The 9,347-nt window shown below is 40.8% G+C and overlaps 1 long non-coding RNA gene and 1 other non-coding gene across 2 annotated transcripts; both read right to left on the minus strand.

Moving 5' to 3' along the window:
• Window positions 1–2,940: 2,940 nt before the first annotated feature.
• LOC118487686 lies at window positions 2,941–3,047 on the minus strand. The gene has a single exon (XR_004882629.1). It is a non-coding gene; the product is annotated as a small nucleolar RNA R71 (small nucleolar RNA).
• A 4,131-nt stretch (window positions 3,048–7,178) lies between these two features.
• Window positions 7,179–9,078, minus strand: LOC110882684. Its single transcript, XR_002560172.2, has 3 exons — window positions 8,819–9,078; window positions 7,954–8,010; window positions 7,179–7,450 (listed from the first exon to the last, which is right to left on the minus strand). It is a non-coding gene; the product is annotated as an uncharacterized LOC110882684 (long non-coding RNA).
• Window positions 9,079–9,347: the final 269 nt, after the last annotated feature.

The raw sequence follows: 9,347 nt of genomic DNA on the forward strand, positions 1-9,347 counted from the left end.
GTTTAGACGTCATGGAGAAACTTGACAAGTGCTTATCAGCTAATCACTTTTCTGGAATTTTCAAGAGATAAGAGTATATTTAGTATCCTAATCCGATACTATAGACAACAGTACTCCATAAGGAGAATCGATGATGTCTTTATATAGCTTAACTTGTCGGAATTATAAATTTTCCTTAATTGACAAGAAGCGCCGACTTAGTAAATCTGTCAACTATAATTCACATCGCGTCGTCACCACGATGTATCTTAGGTAACTTGGAGATTAGATCCATTGTTACCATTTTCCCAAATCTATGTGGGACTTTCCAGTTCATTATGCAGACCCAAAATGGTCTACGATGTTCGACTCACTTGCGAACATTCTAAGCATTATGCTTCCTATGTGGCTATGGACTTCTCATGTCCATCCACAAAAGTTCTTCATCTTTCGACTATTATTCGTCAAAATTTACTTGTGTCATGTGGATGACACATCCTCCATTCAATCACTTGGATACTTTAAGCATAAAAGCTTCTTCGGGTAATTCATAATGTTTGTTCTTCCACAAATGGTGAGTATATCACCAGATGGGGACTCAATTTCGATAAGTTTCTTACTGTAGACAATGTGGATTTGGTTTTTGAACTAACCAATCCATGTCTAAAACCATATCGAATCCCACAGGATTTATAGATAAAAGATTATCAAAAACAAATTGCTTCGTGAAGGATATATTATATGTGAAACCATCTAGATTGGCCAATTGATTTTATAAATGACATTTATGTTTTGAAAGGGCAGGATTAAATTTTTATTAAATTTACAATCGATGAAGCTTTAACTAGCTCCAGAGTTTAAAACAAGTTTCTAGTAAATAAATCATTCATGGGAAATAGATCCGCACTGATATATCTTGAACTGCTCCTGTTGTAGCAGATTGGAAGGCTCAAGCATTGCCTTTCTTGCCATCAGTGGCCTTGTTCTTCTCGTCAGTCGCCTTCTTTGGGCAGCAGGTCTTTATGTGCCCTTTCTCGCCACATCTATAGCAGGTGGCGTCTTTCAAGTCTTTGCATTCATGAGACTTGTGATCCATCTTCTTACAGATGCCACATCCCTTGGTCTGCTCACGGAAACATTTATCGAAGTGTTGCTTCCCGCAGGTTTAACATTCGGGTTTTGCCTCTTTCGGCTTGGACTGGTTATAATCCGAACCGGTCTTACCCTTTTTGTAATCTTTACTTGGGGTATCATCACTAAATGGGTATGGTCCCAAAAACCTTGCACAGGCACATAGGACCATACCACAACCTTAGCCCAAAAAGCATCTTGAACAAGACCCTGCGCGGCCGCGCAGCGGTCCCAAACAGGATTTGGGAAGAAACAGTTCAAAGACAAAGGAATGGGTCAAGCTTACTAGGACATCCTTCAATACCCACTGGTATTGGATGGCGGGGGTGTGAATAGCTTGATCCCCTCATATGTATCCCTGCTGACTCAAACCACTTAGCCGAGGGTAACGTCGCCTTCAAAAGAGGGGTCTAGCACTTTACGCATTAATAAATTAATTAATTATCTTTCAATATTCCGACCATTTGGGATTATATCCTTGCTGACTTAAACCACTGGGTTGAGGGTAACATCATCTTCAAAAGAGGAGCCTTGTACTATAACTAAGATGATCTCTTAAAAAGTGCAAAAGTGCGGAAATCATCAAAGGTTACGTTAAAGGCTAGTCAGATCCAAATGATTCATCTTGTCTATCTATTTTTATTTTACTTTTATTTTTCAGCATTTTAGTTTTATTTTTCATGATTAAAACCTTTTCTAAAAATTTTGATTTGATTAGACATTGAGGATAAACCGGCACTAAAAGCTCTGGTGTCCTTGGACGAGCTCGGTATCTTACCATTGCTATACTACGCTCACGATGGGTGCACTTGCCCATATGTATGTTTAGTGTTAGTAGAATATCGTGTTTTATAAATTTAAAACTTGACTAATGTGTAAAATGGGCTTAAAATATTAATAAAAATATATTACACTCAACACACATCAAGTTTTTGGCGCCGATACCGGGGACACAAGGATTTTAAGAAACTTAGGAATCAACGGCTTAATCGTTTTTTCTTGTTTTTCTATTTCTTTTAGGATTTTTCTAAATTTTTCAGCTTCTGCAGACTATAGCGCGGGGCCGTGCCCAGCATCCTTACTGGCAGTCTTTGTTTTCTGAGTTACAGAGAGGTGACCACGGGGCTGTGTTGGTGCAGCACGGGGCCGTGTTGGTGCAGCACGGGGCCGTGTTGAACTCTCCAGTAACAGGGATCCGGAAAACAATCACTGTAATGACGACCACGGGGCCCTGGTCAGCGACCACGGGGCCGTGGTGAGACTTCTGACCAACAATATTTTTGTTTTTATCGCAGGACTTAGAACCCAGGCGCCACACCTAAACTTCCTACGCAGTGCATGAGCTCCAGTTCCAATAAAGATATAAAAGAACCTCTAGACGAACCCGAACGCTTTCTAAGAAAAAGACTTAAAGCTAAAATCCAAGAGAAAGTTTCGGGGGACCCACTTCTAATGGCAGATCAACGTACCCTAATGGATTACCTACGGCCCATGGTAGGTAATCTCGGCGCCGCTATCAATGCACCGAATGTCGATGCCAACAACTTCGAGCTTCAGCCGCATTTGATACAAATGCTCCAAAACTCCGCAACTTTCCATGGGCTTGCGGACGAAGATCCCCACTTACATATTACCAACTTTTTGGAAATATATGATACTTTTCGGATCAATGGGGAATCAAACAACGCTATCCGCCTCCGAATGTTCCCGTTTTCACTAAAAGACCGTGCTAAGGCTTGGCTTACCACCCTCCCAAGTGGTTTGCTAAACACTTGGGATGAACTAGCCCAAAAGTTCTTATATAAGTATTTCCCTCCTTCTAAAACGGCTAAATTAATGACTGGAATTAATACATACTCACAAGAGGATGGGGAATCCTTATATGAAACTAGGGAAAGGTTCAAGGAGCTACTAAGAAAATGCCCTCATCATGGTCTTGCGGTATGGCAACAAGTATCCACTTTCTATAATGGGTTGTTGCCACACACAAGACAAACACTCGACTCTAGCTCCGGGGGACTTCTAGGTAATCATCGCCCAAATGAAATTTATAATCAACTTGAGGAAATCGATCAAAACAATTTTCAATGGCACACTCCCCGAGGCACAAAATCTATTACCCTGGGCGCCCATAAGGTTGACGAAAGCACTTCTTTACAAGCCCAAATCGAGGCCCTCTCTTCAAAAATAAAAAAAAAACTAGAAATGTCAAAAACGGCCTCGGTTATGGCTTGCGAAGGATGCGGTGGGCCACATAAAAATTGGAGTTGTATGAAAGAAATGGATAATCAAACGGAAACGGTAAACTGCATTGATAATAGACCTAGGCCGTCAGGTCCTCCAACGGGTACCTACAACCAAGGATGGCGTAACCACCCTAACCTTGGTTGGAGAGAACCCGACAATAGTAGTAACCAACAAAATCAGAACCAACGAACAAACTTTCAACAACCAAGAAATGAGTCAAAAAATTTCTCTCAACAGCAACAAGGGTGACGAGAGAGGCTTGAAGATACTATCTCACGCCTCATCTCCGACACCGAAAAGAAAAACTCGGATCGATTCCAACAAATGGAATCGAGCTTTAGAAATCAACAAGCTAGTATTCAAAACACTGAAAAAACAACTAAATCAACTAGCTCAAAATTTCTCCGAGAGACCACAAGGTGCGATACCCAGCAATACCGAAACCAACCCAAAGTGCATCTCATCACATTGAGAAACCGTACTGTAGGTCCCGAGGAGGCTCCGCTACCTCCATCTGAAAAGAGTCCGTCTAACCAAACCACAACTTCACCAACACCCCAAAAAGAGACAACTCCTCCGCCAAATCAAGAACCTACCAAGAACCCCCCGGTGCCTACCCCGGTCGGTTGCTTTGCCAAAAGACCGATGAGCAATTCACAAAATTCGTAAACTTACTAAAACAATTTCACATCAATCTTCCATTCGTGGAGGTCCTCACTCAAATGCCTAAATATTCAAAATTTATGAGAGACTTTCTCACTCATAAAAGGAAAATTGAAACGTTGCAATTGGTTAATTTAAGTGAAGAGTGCTCCGCCGTACTAATCAATAAACTCCCACAAAAGAAAATCGACCCCGGAAGTTTCACCATCCCTTGTTCCATTGGGGGATCACCCATACGGAATGCGCTAGCCGACCTTGGGGCTAGCATCAATCTCATGCCAGCATCAATGTTTGACCGACTCGGACTAGGTAAAACAAGCCCCACAAAGATGAGCATACAACTCGTCGATCGGTCTATCAAATATCCACAAGGTGTCGCCGAAAATCTATTGGTAAAAGTCGGAGACATTGTCTTCTCGGCCGACTTTTTCATACTTGATATGGTGGAAGACACCGAAGTACCACTCATTCTAGGATGACCATTCCTAGCCACCGCTCACGCAATGGTAGATATGAGTGGTGGAAAGTTAACATTAAGGGTCGGGAACAAAGAGATGGAATTCGGGGTTGGGAAAAGAGTAGAGGACGACGACCCGGTCAACTACATGGAAGTCATAAACTCAAGCTTGGATGATACTCTTCGACGGTGCAACATGGGATGCAAAACATCCCACTGACTTTGGGTCTAGCCAAGGACCCTTATAAACGTGGCGCACCACGGAGGCATTCCGCGGAACTATCCCTACTTTTAGTTTAGATTAACTTTTATGTTTTCTAGTTTAGTTTTAATTTTCAGGAATAAAACTCACTCGAAATGGTGGAGGTTACTAAGGGAAACTTGAACCCACACCCCATGCACAAAAACAGAGCCTCCTGACAATTTTTCTTCATTACAGCAAGTTCAGCACCAGGCCATGCTCAGCCCAACACGCCCCCGTGCCCGAGGTTCTGCAGAAAACGCCCAGTTCAGGTAACTGGACACAGGGCCATGTTCACTGAACACGCCCCGGTGCCCAGCCTTCTGTTAAACATGATACTAGCGATCTGAGCACGGGGCCGTGCCCGGACCAACACGGGCTCGTGCCCAGACGCCCAGTAACATAAAATTTTGTTTTTAAACACCTTTTTACACTTTCAATCAACCTAAAAACTTATTTTTGGGACACATTGAGGACAATGTGTAATTTAAGTGTGGGGGGATGCTAAACCTTGAATTTTGCAAGTCCTAATAACAAGCCATACACAAAACTCTATTGGAACCTCTAATCACCCCAATTTTTTTCAAAAACTTTTCGCTTTTTTTTACTTGTCTTGGTTTAATTTGGGACTAACAAGTTCTAAAAAGGTTATATTTTTACAAATTAACAACCGATAGCGTCATGATAAAAAGAACCAACGTAAGAAAATTATGAAACGGCATGCCAAATCTAGTTAAAATTTGATTATATATACTTGATCACATTATAAACCTATTCCCACAAAAAGTGAGTTTTGAGCCTTTATTGAACATACAAGCATACATCTTTAAACTAAATGCTCATTCTTCGTTTCTTGTGTGAATAGCCGCTCAGTTTCTTACGACTCTAGAACTTGCCACGACGATACATTCCCGGTCCTTACCAATTTAAACCCAAGTAAGTAAATGATGGAGGCATTAGGACTAACCATTTTTCTTTCAACACCCTTATTTTTCATTTTTTTATCACCTACCCAAAATCCCCCTAGTTAACCCCTTTGAGCCTAAACCTTTTCATTTCTAAACCCACAAAACAAACACCCTTTACCCACCAAAACTTTTTTCTTTTAGACCCTTTATTTTAGTAAAAAGCTCAGTTTTCTCGTGACGTTCTTTATAAAAAAAATGAAGTCTTGCAATAAACAAACAAGTTTCTCAAAGAAACTTTGTTTGAAAATGCTTAGTTTGAATAAAAGTCACAAAAACAAAAAGTTTTACGACGACCGACCCTTTTTACGCTTTTAGCCCTTTTTACTAACCACTAACCCAAAACCACCTACCTTTAACCCAAGCCTAACCCTTCCCCCAACTCCTCTTGATATTTACAAAGGTTTATAGTTAAAACGGAGGAGGATTGATTGCTTGGCAAGCATATGGTAGAAGTAAGTTCCATGCCGGTCTCAAGTGGTTCACAAAAATACATCTTCGGCCGAGTGTTGAGTGATATGTGAACTTTTATATAAATGGAATTTTAAAAAGGCATGTTATGCCCAAATAAGTAATTTCTCTTATGAAAAGTTCTAAATAAATCATAACGAATAGGATTGTAAATAGTATAAAAATAAAACCCAATAAAGATCTTGGATCCCGACACTCAAGACAAGCCCAAAACTTCTCTTCTACCCGTTCCATTTGGGTGTGTAAGCCACATAATAAAGAGTTTCGCTTGAGGACAAGCAAAGATTCATGTATGGGGGTATTTGATGTGTGTAAAATGCAACATATAAATTACATCAAATGAGCCATAAAACTAACCCTTTTTTAGTACTAATGTTGGAAAAAGTGTGCTTTTGTCTTCCTTTTGTATTTTCAGGACCAAATGAGCTTAAATGAACAAAAGGAACAAATATGCATCAAAAACTAACATAAATAGAAAGAAAAGGAATAAATGTGGCATGCCCGACCCCTCGACAGCATCTTCCCAAGAAAAATCAAGAAACAGAAGGCTGACCACGGCCCCGTGCCCAGCGAACACGGGGGCGTGGCCAGGTGTCTGCAGAAAATGACAAAGTTGTAGAAGCTTCTATTCCCAGCACGGGGGCGTGTCCAGCTCAGCACGGGGCGTAGTTAACGCTAAGATTTGCAGAATCTTGCAAATCTTGATAGTACAGATACGCTTCTGCACACGGGGCCGAGCCCAGCGAACACGGGGGCGTGTGGAGCCTAATGCAGACAATTGTAATTAATGAAGAAAGAGAAAGATGATGGCCACGGGGCCGTGTCTAGTGGACACGGGGACGTTTCCGGGCTTCTGTTCAGGCTATAAATAGGGGTGCTTGGCTCACTTCAAAGGCATCCCTTGGCAAACCACCTCTCTCCCACTTCACCACCACTCCACCACTGTCACACCCTGACTTTTGCGGAAGCGTGATTATGTGTGACTTGCTTAATAGCATTGCATTCAATCATAACAACCATTATATGATAAAACCAAAGATGATCATCCATTAAATAAGTTTAAAAACATAACAACATTGTCTTGAAACATAGACTTCAAATTCGAATTACAAACCATACGAGTTGCTTAAGAGTTCACAAGGACTCGACAAAAGACATTACATAAAACCAGGCTTTGGAAGATGTGTCTCGTCCAGGAGAAGACACACTAACCAAACCCTATGAGACCGGATGACATCTTTTATTGTTAACACAACCTGAAACATCTAGACGCCCGTCAGATCCACCTTTAACTCCCTGAAATACATGTAGTTTGAAAACATCAACAAAAGTTGAGCGAGTTCATGTGTTTGTTTGTGTGTATGAATAAAACCCTTGTAATCATTGTATGTATGTATGTATGTATGTATGTTTTGTAAATCCCGGTATGAAAGCAAACAAGGAAACAGATCAATTAATGGTTTGCAAGGCCATTAACATGCGTGCAACGGCGTAGGAAGGCTCAAACCTAGCAAATTTTATACCGAGCCTCCAGCTGTAAGACATGCCACCTCATGGGCCAATCCCCGGTCCACATGGGTGTGGGCTCGCTACACCCAAATAGATCTATCACTCATGTCCCTCGGTCCTAACACGAGGATTAATGGTCTTAGGAGTGCGCCTACCCATTCACATGATCTACTGTGCATTCCATAGCTAACCATACCAATTGTAATTGTTTATAAACATTTTGTAACATGTACTTCACCCTCGAAGTTATAAAACAAAACAGTTAAAAGAAAAGAGGGAAATGAACTCACAGTCTGGCGTTCTTCGTATCACAGTAACTCAAAGCTCCTTCGTGTGTACACGACTACCTACAACGTATTATGATCTATTAGACGAGCGGGTCGTGCCTTGACTTTGTATATGTTAGTGTCTTTGAGTTACGTTTCTTTGTGTCTTCATTATTATTCCAAGTTATAATTATTTGTTAAAATATTAAATATTTTAACTTAAATTATATTTAGAGAAAAATGCCCGGATAGTCCCTGTGGTTTCGCCTTTTTTCACCTGTAGTCCCCAACTTTCTAAAATTATCTGAATAGTCCCCAAGTTTTCAATTTTTGTTCCCGGATAGTCCCTGGGTCTAACCTTCAGTTTATTTTCTCTGTTAATAGGGTGTGAAATGTCAAAAATACCCTTACTATTAAATTAATACCTAAAAAGGTAAAACTTCAAGTGGACCCCACAACCTACCCCCACCCTCCCCCTCCCCCTCCCCCTTCTTCTTCTTCTTCACCCACTTGCAAATCATATTAAACCAACCTCCACCACCTGCAAATCAAATCTAGATCTTCACATAAATCATTACTCATCAAACTAAACCAATCTCCCACCTCAATCCGCCGCCACCATCACTCCCCACCACTACCACCGCAGCTTGCTCAGAGACCGGCTCGGCTTCACTATTTCCATACAGAATTTGCTTTAGCTCTCGGAGAAACTTACTCAGCGTTGCAAACTAAGAGCAAAACAGGGAATGTAGATTGGAAATGTTGGAAACTCAGCTTGAATGTATGGAAACTAGGTTGGAATATGTGTTTAGGAGGTTAAAAAAAATTCCGAATTGGGGATAACAAACAAGAGTTCTTCAAACAATAAAGTAAAAATGAGGGATGATACCTTGGTGAAAGGGAGTCTTTCTGGAGAGATTAATGATGTTCTGGTTGAAACAATTATGGATTTTGAAGAAGGAAAGGAGACCACATCACTTACTGAAGCAGCCATGGTGGTTGCATAAAATGTGAATAGTGCTTAGAACAATCGAAGATATAGTATGTGTGAAGATGAAAGGTGGATGTTTGAAAATTGGTTGGAGGACAATGGAAAGCCAATGGTAGTGGTAGATTTGAGGATAAGGTGGAGATAGTGGTGGTGAGGAAGATGAGGTGGGTGGGGTTGGTGGTGGTCTCACATTAATTATCTAAAATTAATTATATTTCTTTTTAACTTTTTAGGTATTAATTTAATAGTAAGGGTACTTTTGACATTTCACACCCTCTTAACAGAGAAAACAAACTGAAGTTAGACCTAGGGACTATCCAGGAACAAAAATTGAAAACTTGGGGATTATTCAGGTAATTTTAGAAAGTTGGGGACTATAGGTGAAAAAAGGCGAAACCACAGGGACTATCCGGGCATTTTTCTCTTA

This window comes from Helianthus annuus, chromosome 15 (genome assembly GCF_002127325.2).
Source record: "Helianthus annuus cultivar XRQ/B chromosome 15, HanXRQr2.0-SUNRISE, whole genome shotgun sequence".
Classification (NCBI taxonomy): Eukaryota; Viridiplantae; Streptophyta; class Magnoliopsida; order Asterales; family Asteraceae; genus Helianthus; species Helianthus annuus.